Raw genomic sequence first — 17,000 nt, 5'->3', positions numbered from 1 at the left:
ATTAGGTTATTTAAAATATTATTACTTAATAATAATATGAATGATTTAGTGTGCTAGAGCCACGTTTTTAAGGATAACGCTGTCCAGGGCCTAACAATATTGTGTTGAAGTTGTAAATTTGATTTATAAGATTTTTGAGTTTTTTTTTAGTCATTTCGCATTTAGGTCACTCTTTCACACTATGATAAAACACATCCTCTCTTTAATTAGTGTTTTATTGGATGAATTTTATTTTGATGAATATATTTTTTATTAGATTATTATTATAAGAGTAGGTTAATTATCTCGCAAATTAGGCACCAGATCCAAATTTGGTAAATAATATTTTATTCTTTTTTTTCTCAGCTCATTCAGGTAGCGAAAGTTCTGCAGACAATTATAGAACATCCTGTATATGTAAAAAGTCCGCCGTGCAAAATCATGACCATTTCTCGTAATCCAGCTCGTGTACTATCTAACATGAACTCTACACCATCATGTTAAACAACATATAACTACTATAAAACATCTCTTACATTAATTAAATTATATTTTTTTCATTTTCAAAAAGCAATTTTACAATCTCCCTCTCTGTGATAACATAAACATGCATAATTTTTTTTCTGAATGTAGCAGAAATATAATTATGTTGGTTTATGTTAACGTAGTGAAGACTAAAAAAAACTTTAAAACAAATTTTTTTTCTACATTGAAATAGTACTAAGCTCTGACAACGCTAGATCGTACACATGTGTTGATGAAGCAAAAGCTACTCTGCGATAATAATAACGTCGACTTTGTGGTGTTTGTACAAAATTCAGTACAAAAGTGTAACGCGATGTTTGTAGTAAATCGCCATCTATTCGATAGATCACTTTTAAATGTAAATTATCTGAACCGAGTCTGAATAGAATGTATCCGCAAAACATGGAATCAACTAAAAAATATCTTTTTGTAAGATAGTTACTGGTTACTAGATAGTCATGGTAGGGACAATAAAATCGATGCTAGCGCTTTCAGTAAAAAATTTGGGCGATAAAGGACGCTGTTATGACTAATTTGCAGTTTTTACATGTTAATGTTATACAAAATGTCAAATTAAAATTATTGAAAAACACTAATTAATTAAACATAAAGCATTAAAAATTATGAAAATAAGAAATCAAATTGCACAAATATTATTTTTCAAATGTAAATTATCATAATTATTTATTGAAATTTGTGAAACAATAATATTAAATTTTCAAGGTATGTCATAAATGCAATCCATACAATTTTATATGCATCCATACAATTCTATAATTAAAGTAGTGTATCGTTACCATGGAAACGCCTCCAAAAAAACTCACGCACGGTGCGAATAAGCCATAGTTTTACTAGGCAAGGATGCGTCGAAGCATCGTATGTATTTTGACATATTTTTATACCATCTATATATGAAATATACATAGTATTATAAGTTTAGTCCCAAGTTTGTAACGCCTAAAAATATTGATGCTACAAAAAAAAAATTGGTATAGGTGTTCATAAAATCACCTAATTAATCCATTTCCGATTGTCCGTCCGTCCGTCCGTCCGTCCGTCTGTGGTCACGATTACTCAAAAACGAAAAGAGATATCAAGCTGAAATTTTTACAGCGTGCTTAGGACGTAAAAAGTGAGGTCAAGTTCGTAAATGAGCAACATGGGTCAATTGGGTCATGGGTCCGTAGTACCCATCTTGTAAACCCTTAGAGATAGAATAAAAGTTTAAATGTAAAAAATGTTCCTTACAAAAAAATAAACAACTTTTGTTTGAAACATTTTTTTGTAAAGATTATTGTTTACCCGTGACAGCGCAAATTAGTTCAGAACATAATTGATATGTTATATACATATATATAACACATAGTATCAATTATTTGCATAGCAACAACATTGTTTATTTCAAACATATACGTCACTTATAAGATTGTATTATTTGTTTGTGTATCCGTCTGTGGACACTATAACTCAAAAACGAAAAAAGATATAGAGCTGAAATTTTTACAGCGTACTCAGGACGTAAAAAGTGAGGTCAAGTTCGTAAATGAGCATCATAGGTCAATTGGGACTTGGGTCCGTAGGACCCATCTTGTAAACCGTTAGAGCTAGAACAAAAGTTTAAATGTAAAAAATGTTCCTTATCAAAAATTAAACAACTTTAGTTTAAACATTTTTTCGTAAACATCACTGTTTACCCGTGAGGGCGACAATTAAGGCGGAAATTTTATAATATGTACTATACTTGATTATCAGTTATGTATGTGTCACATGTTGGTATATGTAATGTGATAAAGAAATCAACACTGACTATACATGGTATTTCAACAATTAACTCAGTCAATAGTTTGTTTTCACTTGTTATTCTCTGGTTTTTCAATACTTGATTGTAAATAAATAGAACTTAATTTTAGAAATAAAGGGTGGGGCAGAGATTTGTGTGATTTTAAAAACGTTGAAACAAAACCCATCAATTTTCCAAATTAAAATAAAGTAGAAAAAAAAAACCATTTAAGAAAATTATATGAATTGAATTTTTAAGTAAATTGTATATATTTAAATAAATAAAGTTAATTAAGTAAATTATAAATTCGTTGATTCTAAGAACTGGGGACTTTTTGTTGTTAGTTGTTGAACTGAAAATAGGAGTATTAGTAGAGGAGACGGTAAAAGATCGACCTTCACCTATCTGATAACCAGATGAGACATATTTTTATGGAATTTTATTCATTGATAAACACGCCTATGATGGTCTTTCGAAAAGTGTTCATGGTTATTTTTAATTAAGTTAATTTTAATCAATTTTTTTTTCAAAACGATGTTTTGCCGGTAACTCTATACCGCTATTGAAACCAATTTCGATAAGCTAATAGATGTGTAGTTACCTAAATTGACGTACCTGTTCGTATGGTATACAGGTAACTACACCGATTTGTTAGCCAATAACTTTTATTCCTTCCACCATCATCGGCCCAAGCGTATTTTTAGAATTTTGATTTGCTTATTCCGATTTTTGAATGCTTTGATTTTTTTTATGCAATTTTTTTTACAAGTGCAATTTTCTCACACTTCCGATTTTGACAGTAAAATTTTTAGTTAAAATGTTGATAGATGACAATTACGAATCAGACTTATTTCAAATTGTCAAACAGAGCGTTAAAGGTACACCACAAGTTTCAAAGGTACATAATTAATTTTCTCATATTTTATATTCCAGCTATGCCGGTAGAAGTATTACAGATTTAGATGATTAACGAAATGTTAAAATGTGGGTTATTTAGGAAACAGAACAATTTAAAAGTGCTTTTGTTGCAATTTGTTCAAGATTGAATACTATTTCTAGTCGTCTATTTCACAAGTTTCTGAACACTCAATAACATAATTATTTCTTATACGAATGATTTGAATATTGTGTGTTATTAGTATCAAGCATATAGGTAGGTACCATATTCAATCTTTTATGAAAAATGTCCTTCAATGTTACATAATCATATTTTTAACCTCAACAAAATAATATACGTATACACATAGAATATTTATTTTATTGAATACGAACAAATATAATCTATTCGTCTATTTGATTTTTAAATATATATGTATACGAGAAAATATGGGAGTAAATACAATTTTTTAAAGTACTCTATAGCATGTCCCAAAAGTTTTTAGTCTCCCTTTAATTAGATCTTTCTATTAAAGTCAGGAAAATACAGGGAAAGGTATATCAAAGCGGGGTAACATACACAATAAGAGTAATTACGATTAGCTACTTCATACTGATGATGACTACTTGGTAGTCAAAATACTCATTTATATAATACAAAAAAATGATCAAGGAAATTGGGGTAAAAATCGAAATTTCTTTCGAAATATCCTAGAGATCTCATTTATTGTCTTTGTTAATATTTATAATCAAATTGATGGATAGACTGATTAAAGTTAGGTGGAACTATTTATGGCAACTACACTAAAAAAAAATTGAAATAATGACAGCCTAATCACGAAGTTGGCCGTTTCATGTAAAAATATTTCAAAACAAGTTCCTAATGATTGGAATAAGTACAGCTAAATATTTGTATTTACAATAGAATGGGATTGAATTTAAAATATGAATTCATTGATACAAAATCATAACTTCTATGGCACAAATTGATTTTGGTTTAAAGTCATGCATTTTATTGATGGGGAAGAACATTTCTTTGCGTTTGTTTAAATATAAGATTTAGTGACTAGGAACACATACCTATCATGCCTAGCCAATATGCGGTTGCCTCAGCTTCGTGAAGATTATTGTTACTTATTTGCAGAGAGTTTTATTAATCTTATTGATCATTTTTATATGTATGTAAAATATTTTTAAAAATATATAGCAACCATCAGTGGCAGAGTTGGTACAGCGATGGACTTAAGACACTAAAAATCAATAGTAATCCATAGGTCGCTGCTTCAAGCCCGACACAAAGAAATCATTTTTTTCTAAAAAAAACTAATTTCTATTTCATGAATAGAAACATAACCTAAGTTATCCCGGTCTGCTTATGCGGTTTTGTCAATCACATTGTTATTTTGTTAGAACCAATTAAAAAAAGATTGTTCAAAACTATGTTGAATTTCTAAACAAGAATATTTGAAATTTGTTAGACAGTATATTACTTTCATATAGACATCTCATGCGGTTGTGTCAACTTCACCACTCAACCCTGTACGGTAGTTGTATCATATTTGTGGCCTCATTTGCTATATTGGCTCTCCCAACGAGGTTGAGACAATCTCATATCGGTTGATATTAAGAATTTTTTTCAGTGTATCCCCTATAAAGAACGACAAGCTTATTTGGCCGCAATGACAAATATAATGGAACGTCCTGTAACGATTACTTGATATGTTCTACTGTCTGTATTCATTTAAAACTATTCAATAAATAATATACACACATACATACAAATAATGTATAGAAAATATTAATAATGGATGGCTTATAAAATACAAAGACGAAAACTTTTCATTTTCTTTTTTTTTTTTTTGCAAAACAAAATTTATATTTCTTTTTTCTTTTGTATTCAATTTTTTTTTATATATTTCCTTTTCATAAACGAAACATATCGAATTTTGAATTAAATACAAGATTATTATTTAATGAATAAAAAATTGTAAAAAATATATATACCTATATATTATTTATTTGTATAGAATTTTACATAGGTAATCACAAACACAGTTATTCAGGACTAGCTGCCCTTAAATTCTCTAAAGAGAGATTCAAAAGCATTAAGACGATGATTTAGACTTGAAAACACTGACACAAAGTTTAAGTTGTTTGTTATCAGTATAGCGACTCTATTTATAGATCAGCAGCTACTAATAGAAATTTTGTGTCAATCGAGTCATTATTAGATTAAAAGAACCAAACCAAAAAAAATTCTTTTAATTTACTAAAACTGATCACCTGAGGCTGGGTTATAGTAATTGTGTAAATACATATACTGCGGTCTGTAAAGCGAAGAACAGGGGTCAGATATATGCTATCGAAACGGTTTTGATTTCCGTGGTATTTAAATAAATTTACTAAAAATGAAAATTGTTATACAAATTGTATATTGCATATAAATAACAGTTATGACGGTCAGTCACTTAAATGTTAGAACAGAGCTGGTTAGTCAGCCCTAATGTATGTACAATAAATAAATAATATTCAATTATGATTGCCGCGATATTTAAAAGATTATTGTTAAGAAAAGTCGTCTAAGTCGGTTGACGGTTTATATGTTTTTCATAGCAAAAATGAACTTTTTTCATCCTATTAAAAAAATACTTTTACATGAAGAAAGGAAAAAACATTACCAATCAATCAGAGCAGAGCATCTATCTAGAAAACTTTAACCTAATAATTAATATTGTTTATAATTTCTACTTGTTGAGGAAAGTGAAAAGTGAGGGAATGCGGAAAGTGTTACATATGAGCTACATTGCATACAAATCTTCTCTCTAGATATTACCTTTCAATTCTTATGTATAATGGTATATGTAAATATTATACATATAAATAGGTTATAAGCTATGGAATAAAAAAGTATGTTATTTGTGTTACTTTCTACAGGCAGGTTTTACCTTATAGACACCTTATAGTATGGACTATGATGTATGTCACAGTTATAGTACATTTGTACTTTTGTAGTAACACATACAAAATATAAGACTGAAGGCATATGTAATAAATAAACAGGCTGGATCACTAAATGGAACATAACATCAATATACGGCAATACCCATGTGATTTACTGTAAATTTTTGGGGTGACGGGAAACAATATCTTATTTTACAATTATCTTGTGAAAGATAAGACCATGCGGGAACGCTCCTTTATCAATGGTATCATGTACTGACGGGCTTAGGAACGAAATATGACTGTGACACTTGTTTTGATTTTTATATTCGATTCCCTTATTGTTCTTGTTCAATAATACATAATCGATAAGAAAAGGAACATTGTTCCTACAGGGTGTACAACAACACACTGAAAAAGTCCATGCTTTTGTAGGTAGCCACACTGTATTTATATGAAATAAATAAAATAACTTGTAACTAACTTCACTACATAGTACTTGTATACAATACACAAGAACGAGAACCACGACTCTATAGCTAACTTGTAACGTTGATGGCGAATAATAGTGTTACATTTGTACAATATTAGTGCCTATATATAAGGAGAGTATATTTATTTATTCAAAATTTATAAGTCCTATTCATTATGGTAGAGAAAAATATATGGCAAATATATATATATGGTTTGAAGTTAACTAACGATTCATTGTAGCAAATATCTTGCAAAGTTATTGTTTGTAAATATTTGGCATTCCTAACATGCCATCTGTATGCTGATAATGGAATAATATCATTGAGTTAGATGGAAAACATGCCCGAATTTTTAGCCTAAAAGCTCCTTCTAATATTAAGGGGTATACACTTTGAAAAAACATGACCTTTCGCGTAATGTTCCAGTCTTACTTTTCGTCAATCCTATACTGTTTTAGCAAATATTTCTTAAAATAATTTTTTCTTAAAAAAATAATAGCTTCATTCAAAAGTATGGAAAATTTGACTTAGTAACAAAATAAAAATTTTCACATGCAGAGAAAAACAAAGTGTGATTTCGGACAAATCAACATTTTTTCACAATTTTTTTAAATTTACTCGAAATTGTAAATTCATTTAGATTTTGCCAAAATATGAAAATATATGAATCGATCGGAAATTTTACGCTCGATAATCGAAAAAAATGGGAATGGCCCATTTTTTCTGTAAAATGCACAATTTTTTATTTTTCCGAAATCACTGTTTTTCTGAGCATATGAAAATTTTATATCACAGGTAAAAAGTTAAAACTTAAATAGATGCACAGATAGCATTGCTGCCTCCGAAACTTCAGTAAATCATATCATATTTCGTTTAATATGATAGGAGTATAAAGATAAAATTGTTACTCCATTTGCTCATAGTAAATAAGTTGAAATCTTACTCTAGGCGTAGTCCTTGACTTGAAGGAACTAATGACTTTTATATTTATTAGGCTGTAGTATACGTCTCATGTCGAATTTTTCGGTCTCTTGTGGCTATAGCAATATTTTATTCGATTTTGCAATATTTTGTGTTATATTTCATAGCAGTTGTACTAGATTTTTTGAAATAATTCTCATAATTTTTATTTTTAACTAGATGACCCGGTGAACTTCATTTCACCTACAATATATTCAATTATAAATATTGATAAGCGATTATTCATCTTAATTAAACTGCAGCTCCAATTCATTAATAGCTATACTATGCTCTGCCCACGTGCTAAACATAAATTTTACTACTACCTCTTGGACAGCCGTTCGGCCTTCGACCTGGCTGAAGTCTTCGGCAGTGTATCTCAATGCACTCGCATATAGCTCTTATATATTCCTAATCACAATACCTGAATAATAATAAATAATACCTCAATAATATTCAAATACCTGTTCGAGATAAATATGGTGGGAGCGCAAATAAATACATAAGTATGTAGTAAGATAATATAATGCACTATTTATATGCGTTTCCACCATTTATTGAATTTAAGTTTTATTACTTCTGCTGGCAATAATTAGCACACCAAAGAAAGTATTAGCCGTTCATGCGTGATTCTAAAACCAGAATAAATAGGCATTCATTTTTATACCATGTATATATGAAATATACATAGTATTATAAGTTTAGTCCCAAGTTTGTAACGCCTAAAAATATTGATGCTACAAAAAAAGAAATTGGTATAGGTGTTCATAAAATCACCTAATTAATCCATTTCCGGTTGTCCGTCCGGCCGTCCAGCTGTCCGTCTGTGGTCACGATTACTCAAAAACGAAAAGAGATATCAAGCTGAAATTTTTACAGCGTGCTTAGGACGTAAAAAGTGAGGTCAAGTTCGTAAATGAGCAACATGGGTCAATTGGGTCATGGGTCCGTAGTACCCATCTTGTAAACCGTTAGAGATAGAATAAAAGTTTAAATGTAAAAAATGTTCCTTACAAAAAAATAAACAACTTTTGTTTGAAACATTTTTTTGTAAACATCACTGTTTACCCACGAGGGCGTTAATTAGGTACAAATTTTATAGTATGTATTAATATAGGAATATCAAAGTGAATATCTTTTGTTATTTACATGACGTCAAAAAAAACAAACGATTGCGCATCAACACTTGCGCATTATAAGAGAATATCAGTTAAATATGTCAGATATGTATGTATGTGAAATGTGACAAAGTTATCAACACTGCCTATACATGGTATTTCAACAATTAACTCAGTCAATTGTTTGTTTTCACTTGTTACATATATAGATGGCACTTATATGGATATGTTCAAATAGGAATTTCTCGGAGCCAAATTGACCTCTTTTATTGACACACATATTAAAAAATTTTTTAAACCACTTTGTAAATAATAAGCAAAGCAATACAAAGATAGATAGATATATAGAATTGCTTACTTATTGCTTGCGTTCATATATACAATTGTTAATGTATGATATTTCTATACGTATACGACATACAACATATGCAACAGAGTATTCTACTATACTTACTGTACTGGTACTGTGTACTGTACTCCAATTCGCTTTTGAAAATGTTATGAATAAGACTAAATTGTAGCCACAATACTGTCTTTGAAAATCAACTTCAATAGCGTTAATTTAGTACACTATACATACATGCATACATACATACGTAGATACAAATAAATAATACTATGTATGTATATGTACTGACTCTGACGACTATGGTAGGTAGTTTGGTAGATAGGTAGGTACTAGGAAAAAATATGACATAAAAATTCACACAACTGAATACTATAAAACATAAATATTATATAAAACCACATCATCATCTACGTCTATAGTTAGTCACAGTAAAAAGTAACAAAAAAAGCTCTAGGATAGTAATAATATTGAATACTTTACGATATAGAAAGTTACTAAACAAAATAAGTGAAAATAAACAATTGACTGAATTGATTATTGAAATATCCCGTATACACTAATAAAGTATTTTTGACGGATGAGCTTTGCGCCTCTCGTGTTTTATTTTTCAGTAAACAGTGGTTTAACAGAAATGGTAGAATTCGCACCGTGCGTGAATTATATTGGAGGCGTTTCCATGGTAACGATACACTACTTTAATGCTTTATTTGTAGAATTGTATGGATTCATATATAATTTGATGGATTGTATTTATGTCTTACATTGAAAATTTAATATTATTGTCTCACAAATTTAAATAATATATTTGTGCAATTTGATTTCTTATTTTAAGTTTAATTATAACTAGCGTTTTTCAATAATTTTAATTTGACATTTTCTATAACATTAACATGTAAAAAATTGCAAATTAGTCATAACAGCTTCCTTTATCACCAAAACTTTTCACTGGAAGCGCTAACATCGTTTTCAATGTCCCTACCATGACTACGCACACAACGAATAGCTGGTAGACAATTTTGGGTAGGTGTTTGAAGCATTTTCATAGTTCGTCAGATACCTCTCCCATTATGTCCTAATAAAAAAATGCAGACCTGGCTGGAGGATAGCAGTATCTTTAGAGCCCTTATATTATCAAATATATAAAAAATTTTATTGTCAAAAATATCTTTGAGGGAACTTGTAATTTGTTTTAAAGTAAACTTAAATCTTGAAAACTGAAGAAAATAAACAAGTCAGCCATTTGCTAGGGATTTTAACCCTGGAAGATGCTTTCAAAAGTACTTTGTAAATAGATACAAAAAATATATTAGAGGCGAGTTGAAATTTTTATAGGGTATTGTTAAGTATTAAAAATTAATATTTTAAAACCGACAGGTCATTTTAGTGATCCTCGTATAGAGCCTGGCTTGTTTATTTTCTTCAATTTTCATCAATATTATTATATGATTGATTATATTGGGATTATAAAGATACCGCTACCCTACTCTGCAAGATTGATAAAGTACAATTTATATATCATACAAACCATCCACACCACAGTACCCCTTTGATAAAGAAAATGCAAAAAAAATTTTGTTTTGGAATTCTATGAAACCCGGTGGATGGGGTAATTTTGATCAAAAAAGTATAAAAATCAGGTTAATTTCATGATTGGACCTATAGAAAGTTGGACCTCGCTGATCAAGTCAGCGAGTATCATGGGCAAAACTTCATTTTCAAAAAAGTCGGTAAGCAAACGACTGCTTTAAAATACCTACACTTTTCTCTAATTTTAATAATATTTTTTTTTTTTTAATTTAAAAAAAAAATATATATATAACACATTTTTTTAAATAGAAATAATTAAATATAATTGTTTGAAAAAAAAGTTAATTAGATTTATTTTTAATTAATTTTCAATTCAGAAAATCTTATAAAAAACGTGTTATTAAAATAATTTCGCCAGTTATAACAAAATAATAATATTTTACGTATCAATGTTTATACAGTTATGTAGACACTCTATTGACAGCCATTGTTAAAATCGGTCCCTCAGTTTTTATGTCTTATTGAACAATGATTAAGAAATTGTCTACACTAGAAGTTTTTTGCTTTGTTGCTGAATGGTCACATGCAGCAATATCAAACACAATACCCTCCGTTAGTCTGCTAAAAATATGCCGCGCTTTGTATTGAACGCTCCAGGCTGTAATCTGCCTCTGCACCCAGTCAAATGACTTTCACTACTATACAATACGTTCACTTCTAGAATACCTAGAAATGTTTAATTCAATGTTGAAAAGATGGAATCAGAGGATACTTAAAAAAGTATATATTTTATGTACATGATTTTACTACTTTAATTTCTAAACCCAAGAGCGGACTGGCGGTATTCGGCCGGGAACTTATATATGGAAGGGATGGACAAATGCGCAAAAAAAGTCAACGGACTTTACTGACGACGATTTGATTGGCAGTGCAACAAAATCCGTTTACCTTTGTTTGAAATTTGTAATGCATTTTTGTATGTATTTTATCATGTTCAGCTTCCTTATTGCTCCATAGAAAGCGTATCAATGGTCCAAAACCAATTTTATTCAGGATTTTTATTACATCAGTTTTTTATAAATCATTCATGACAAGTTTTTAAATTTTAAAGTTCACAGAAGATATTTTTTTTCACTTGAATCTTAATCAAACCACAGCAAAGTCCGTTAGGTTGCAGTATTTAATTATAGGGATTTTTCGTTTACACTACGTTGGGCCGCAGTTTTTAAGCTTTAATAGTAGAGGCGCGGCGGATGCTTGAAGTATACAGTGAATAGCTTTCAGATTAAAAAACTAAGATTGATTGTAATCAAATAAACACACAGATAAATAATATAAAAATAAATATTTTTTTCAATTCTTGGCCACTTTTTTCATTTCTGAGACCACCGACCCACCGGAAATTCTCCCGAATTACCGTATGGTCAGTTCGTCTCTGTCTACACTTAGTTTTTAGTACTTCCGCAAATTTTTACAACTCTGAAGAGGGAATCAGACAAAATTTTTTTCAAATCACATCAGATGAAGAATTGTCACTTCACGAATAGAAGAAAAGTGAAATTGCTTTTTAAAAATCTCTACTAGTATGTAAGATATGAACGTTTAAAATTCTTACTAAACAAAGACGAAGATATCCACTAGTGACGTTATACGTAGCTTCTTCGTTTAATCAATTTTAGTTTCACTTTCAAATTTTGTCATGGTATCAAGTCTTGTTTTACATTTTTATGGGTAAAATGGTCAATTCGATATCAGGATTATACCCTAATTCTGAATTCTGACTACATTCTTATTACGCGCCTCTCTTACGTGAACCTTTTAATTCCTGTACAGCCTTTTACTACATCCAATGTTTTGTATTTTAAACTATTATTTCTTGTACCATATGTACATTTTGTTTACTTCGCTTCCATCGTTTTGACATTCAAATTCCTACAGATAATCAAATAATAAACGTATTGTACAATATACCTATATGAATAGTTATTACACAGTACAGAGTAATAACAATAATCATAATAATCATAATCATAATAATAATCATATAATACCCCAACAACAACGCAACGGTAAAAGGAAGGAACTAAATAAAGAGTAAAGCTTCATTGTTTTGTTATTGTGTTAAACAATACATAATGATAACTACTAAATATATATACATATACGTGTACCTATAATATACATTTTCATCTCCACACCCCTACCTCTGAGCGCCCACCCCTCTGTACATACATGCTTCAACAGCAACTTTAGGTGGTACTGATAATAATGACAAAACTGATTATTTCGATTTCAAACGATTTGTATAAACCGCGCATTATTACATTATATTTATGTTTAAGATGAAACCTAAGTAAGTCAATTTTTGAAACATTTTCCCTACCTCCACAAAAATTTCCCCCTTTCAAACTTATGACGTATTATTTTACGGCACTATAATACGTAGAAAGGCAGAAGAAAAGGGTGTGTCGCTTTCATTCTTTTAATAAAGTAAGTTACGATTTATTTTAAGACACCATTTTTCAATTTTCGAAATTTTATGAAGAATTTTAATAATTTAGTACCTTTTTTTAGCATGAATATCTACCATAAAAATTAAAAACATTTCAGCAGGTTTAAAACCTTACCAGGCTATTTCACATTGTATTTCATAAATAGACATACTAGTATTTCTGCACAGAAAAAAATATTTCTAGAAGAATGAAGAGCTTTAGTTCGACTTTCTATACATACCAGTTCACCAGACCAATGTGGGATATTATTGTCATGGTAATTTTTGTATTTTGGTTTATTGATACTAAGTTTCCGCCTTTCAGAAAGCCTCTGAGACAGTTAAATGTTAATTTAGTGGCCCATTCAGTTCGATGGATTAGCTCAGATTTTTTCTATGTATTTCGGCTTCTGAATATGAATTTAGAAGGGCAAGGGACTATTAGGGTAAACATAAAATTGCCCCAGTTTTTGGGATTATTTAAACATAAAAAAGATTCTTGTAGAATTCTTTTAAAACCTTTAATTTACGAAAAAAAAGCGTTTTTTTGCTTTTCCTTATAATTATTTTTCTCTGGAATGAGCTTAAAATTATCATAAAACATTCCTCTTGAATATCATACCATTAGATACAAATATGCTGTGGAAACCTAGAGAGTTTGTTTAAGAATTTATTTATTGTCAACAAGATTTCCATGGGCGGTTGAGATCCATGGCTGTAACGAGACTTTTGTACCATGTATATATGAAATATACATTGTATATTAAGTTTAGTCCCAATTTTGTTTTACATATTTTTATATGTTGAATCTTTGGAATAAAAAAAATATTCCTTTGCAAACATAAAAAAAATGTTACACAGTTCCACCCTCGAAGTTCTGATTCAATAGTTAAAAATATATAGAAAAAATCAGGATGGATCGTACAATCTCAATATTCCTCGGGAATTCCCTAGGCGCCTTGAATCTAAAAGTATAAAAACAGTTTCACATTTGATAACACGATACTTACTAAGTATATAATGTAAATAGTATTTAATTCATTGTCTTATTACTCACTTCTTCTTCTATCTATTTGTTATTACAGTTAGTTGTTATTCATATACAATACATACACGATATATTTTATACAACAAAAGTTATCGTCTGTCTTATTATTTTGAACAACAATCATACAAATTATTGTTTTATCTTCTATTTTACAAAATGTTCAAAAAATCACGTGGTGCCGCTAAACCCAAATTTTGCTTCTCTCAATTGCCTCCTGTCTATCCCGTAAATCCAACTTTTTTACTCTCATCTATTCGACCTGTAGCCTGACTGGAACCTTCGGTAGTAGAGCTCGCTGCGCCCGCAAACAGCTCTATTAAATACCTATTCACAATACATGAATAATAATAAATAATACCTCAATACTATTAAAAATACATAGTACATAATGAGTTGTAATATAAGGTAATATATGATTTATATGCGCTCCCACCATTAATTGAAACTTAAATTATAAATTTTAATAAAAAAATACTTTTTAAAAGTCTCAAAGTTTTTACTGCACTAAAATTGGCACTTCGAATTGTCTTGAGTAATGTATTGGAGTATGATATCTCCAAGTTCAATTTCCCCCCCTTAAATTAGCCTTAAAAGGATCCAGGATAACAAAGTTGTATGCCAGTATATTTCGTGGATCTTTAACGAAACAAAAAACAACGCGAGAAAAAACAATCAACCCGATTTTTTGTTGCCGGTACAATTTTTTGTGCCAGTTGATAAATATAAGATTTCTCTTTATCTTTCATTTTTAGTTTAATTGACTTATTTGCAAAATATTTTTATTAGAATAACTGTTTATAAATACCTGGATGTATATTTTTGATTGCATCTTGAGGTCTAAATATCGACCTCAGAATAGTAGAGATGGCAAATCGATTCTAATATCGATATTTTTACATTAGAGGAGACCAAGATGCAACAGCCAACAATATGCATTCAATACTCGTTAAATAATTATCCTCGTTATTTTAAAAAATTATCGATATTAGCCTGTAGATTTTTTTTTTTTTTTTTGGTATTTGCATCCCTACTTTTTTCCGGCTGATATTTGGAGATCTCGACGCAATCTGAATACGTTACCTTCACCAGGCTATTGGAAGGAACATATATTATGACAACTCGGTCCACAAAGTTACCATGAAACTTGCGAAATAAAGGTTTGGCTAAAGGTGGCTAAAGGCATAATGTTAGACCCGAAGGTATCACCTTCGTGTGATATTTACCACTATTTTCCAGTAGTTTGTATGCAATTGAGGCTTTTATCTTAAAATAATCGATATACAAATTAACAGATGCATAAAGGATATTATATATTAAAAACATAAAAGACGAAAGTTAAAAAAAAATTAAAATTTTACAAAAATATTAAAACAATTATTAAAAGAAATAAATAAATAATAATAATCATAATAACTGATATTTAAAACAATGGAAACAAAAGTTTCTATTTTATTATATTCAATATAATAAATATTATATATTTATATAAAATGAAGTGGTATATGAATATAATAACGCTGTCAACAATATTATAGTTGAAAATAACAAAAAAAAAATAAATAAATAAATACAATCAAGACGAAACAATTTATCTTTATTATACCAATATAAAAATAGCAATGGATACAATTTCCAGTGATTCATTCATTTATGATTCCAGCATAAAATACTTTTAAAATTTGTAAAATAAATATAATTTACACGACTATGTCTTGAAAAGATTTTAGATTTAGACTTTCACTCCCAAAACCGGCCGTAGTGAACTGCTAGCCTGTGTATCAGATAGACAAGGCACGCATAATTTATTACACTTCTCTGGCATCAGGCATTTATAAACGGTAGAGTGTAAGTAAGGATCATATACATATAATGGGTATACAAAATGTGGTCTTCGAATAGAGAAAAATATTATAACGTCACTGTAGAATTATACATAATTTTAAACTAAGCATTTGACTAAAGCCTTGTTTACATTAGTATTATTAAAATGCCTAATATATGTATTAGTAATACTGTTCCAGTGTGAACAAAGCTTAAGATCTATAAATTTTTCTAAACCATCGCAATAGCGACCATTTATTGAACCTTCACTATTTTCTTCATTAAAAGTCCCACTTTACAGTTTAACTACTATACAATCTTTGATTCAAATATCCTTCAATCTATATGTAAGCAATGCAACTAGACCAATTACATAAACAATATAGCAGAAAGTGGAAGAATGATCTTAAATTGGCTTTATACGTTAGTTCAGTTTATAACAGCCTCTTTAGCTCAGTGGTAGAGCACTGGTCTCGTAAACCAGGGGTCGTGAGTTCAAACCTCACAGGAGGCAAAAGCATAATATTCTTTTTTTTATAACCAAAACGAATACTTTTAAGTTTATTACATCAAATAAGTATTTACATGCAATACTTACAATACAAATTATTTCCAATTTATGGTATTTCTAGCGATTTGTGAAAAATAGTTTTACACGAAGATGTAGTTTATAACGACATAAACCGAAGACCGTGGAACAGAAAGGGTGCTTTGTTAAATGATTAAAACATACTTGAAATTTCGTGAGTGGCTTCCTTTTGGCGAGTCTACCAAACTTCTCTCTTTGACTTTTTTCGAAATTGCCACGTTTTCAAATGAGCATGTATTCGTTGATAGTTTTTTTCGAGGAGTAATTTAGAGAGTATAAGAAATAAACTCCGATATCTTATGTTATAAATAATTATACCTATATTTAGGCTCGTGTCAAAATTTTACACCTGAGCTTGTATCGTAACTCCAAACCAGATACGATTATATTATTCGTTATTAATTCAAGTTTGCAATAGTTTTGATTTGCAAACTTGGCCCAATCTACACTTGGAAATTATATGATCCAAATTTTTATTTGGATCATATAATTTCCCTATTAAACGTGAATTTCTTCAAAACGTA

At 29.6% G+C, this 17,000-nt stretch overlaps 1 non-coding gene across 1 annotated transcript; it reads left to right on the top strand.

Moving 5' to 3' along the window:
• The first annotated feature begins 16,329 nt into the window (after positions 1 to 16,329).
• Positions 16,330 to 16,401, top strand: Trnat-cgu. Its single transcript has one exon. It is a non-coding gene; the product is annotated as a tRNA-Thr (tRNA).
• Positions 16,402 to 17,000: the final 599 nt, after the last annotated feature.

The sequence above is a fragment of the Chrysoperla carnea genome, chromosome 1, assembly GCF_905475395.1.
Source record: "Chrysoperla carnea chromosome 1, inChrCarn1.1, whole genome shotgun sequence".
Lineage (NCBI taxonomy): Eukaryota > Metazoa > Arthropoda > Insecta > Neuroptera > Chrysopidae > Chrysoperla > Chrysoperla carnea.
This window is presented reverse-complemented; position numbering and strand designations above follow the sequence as displayed.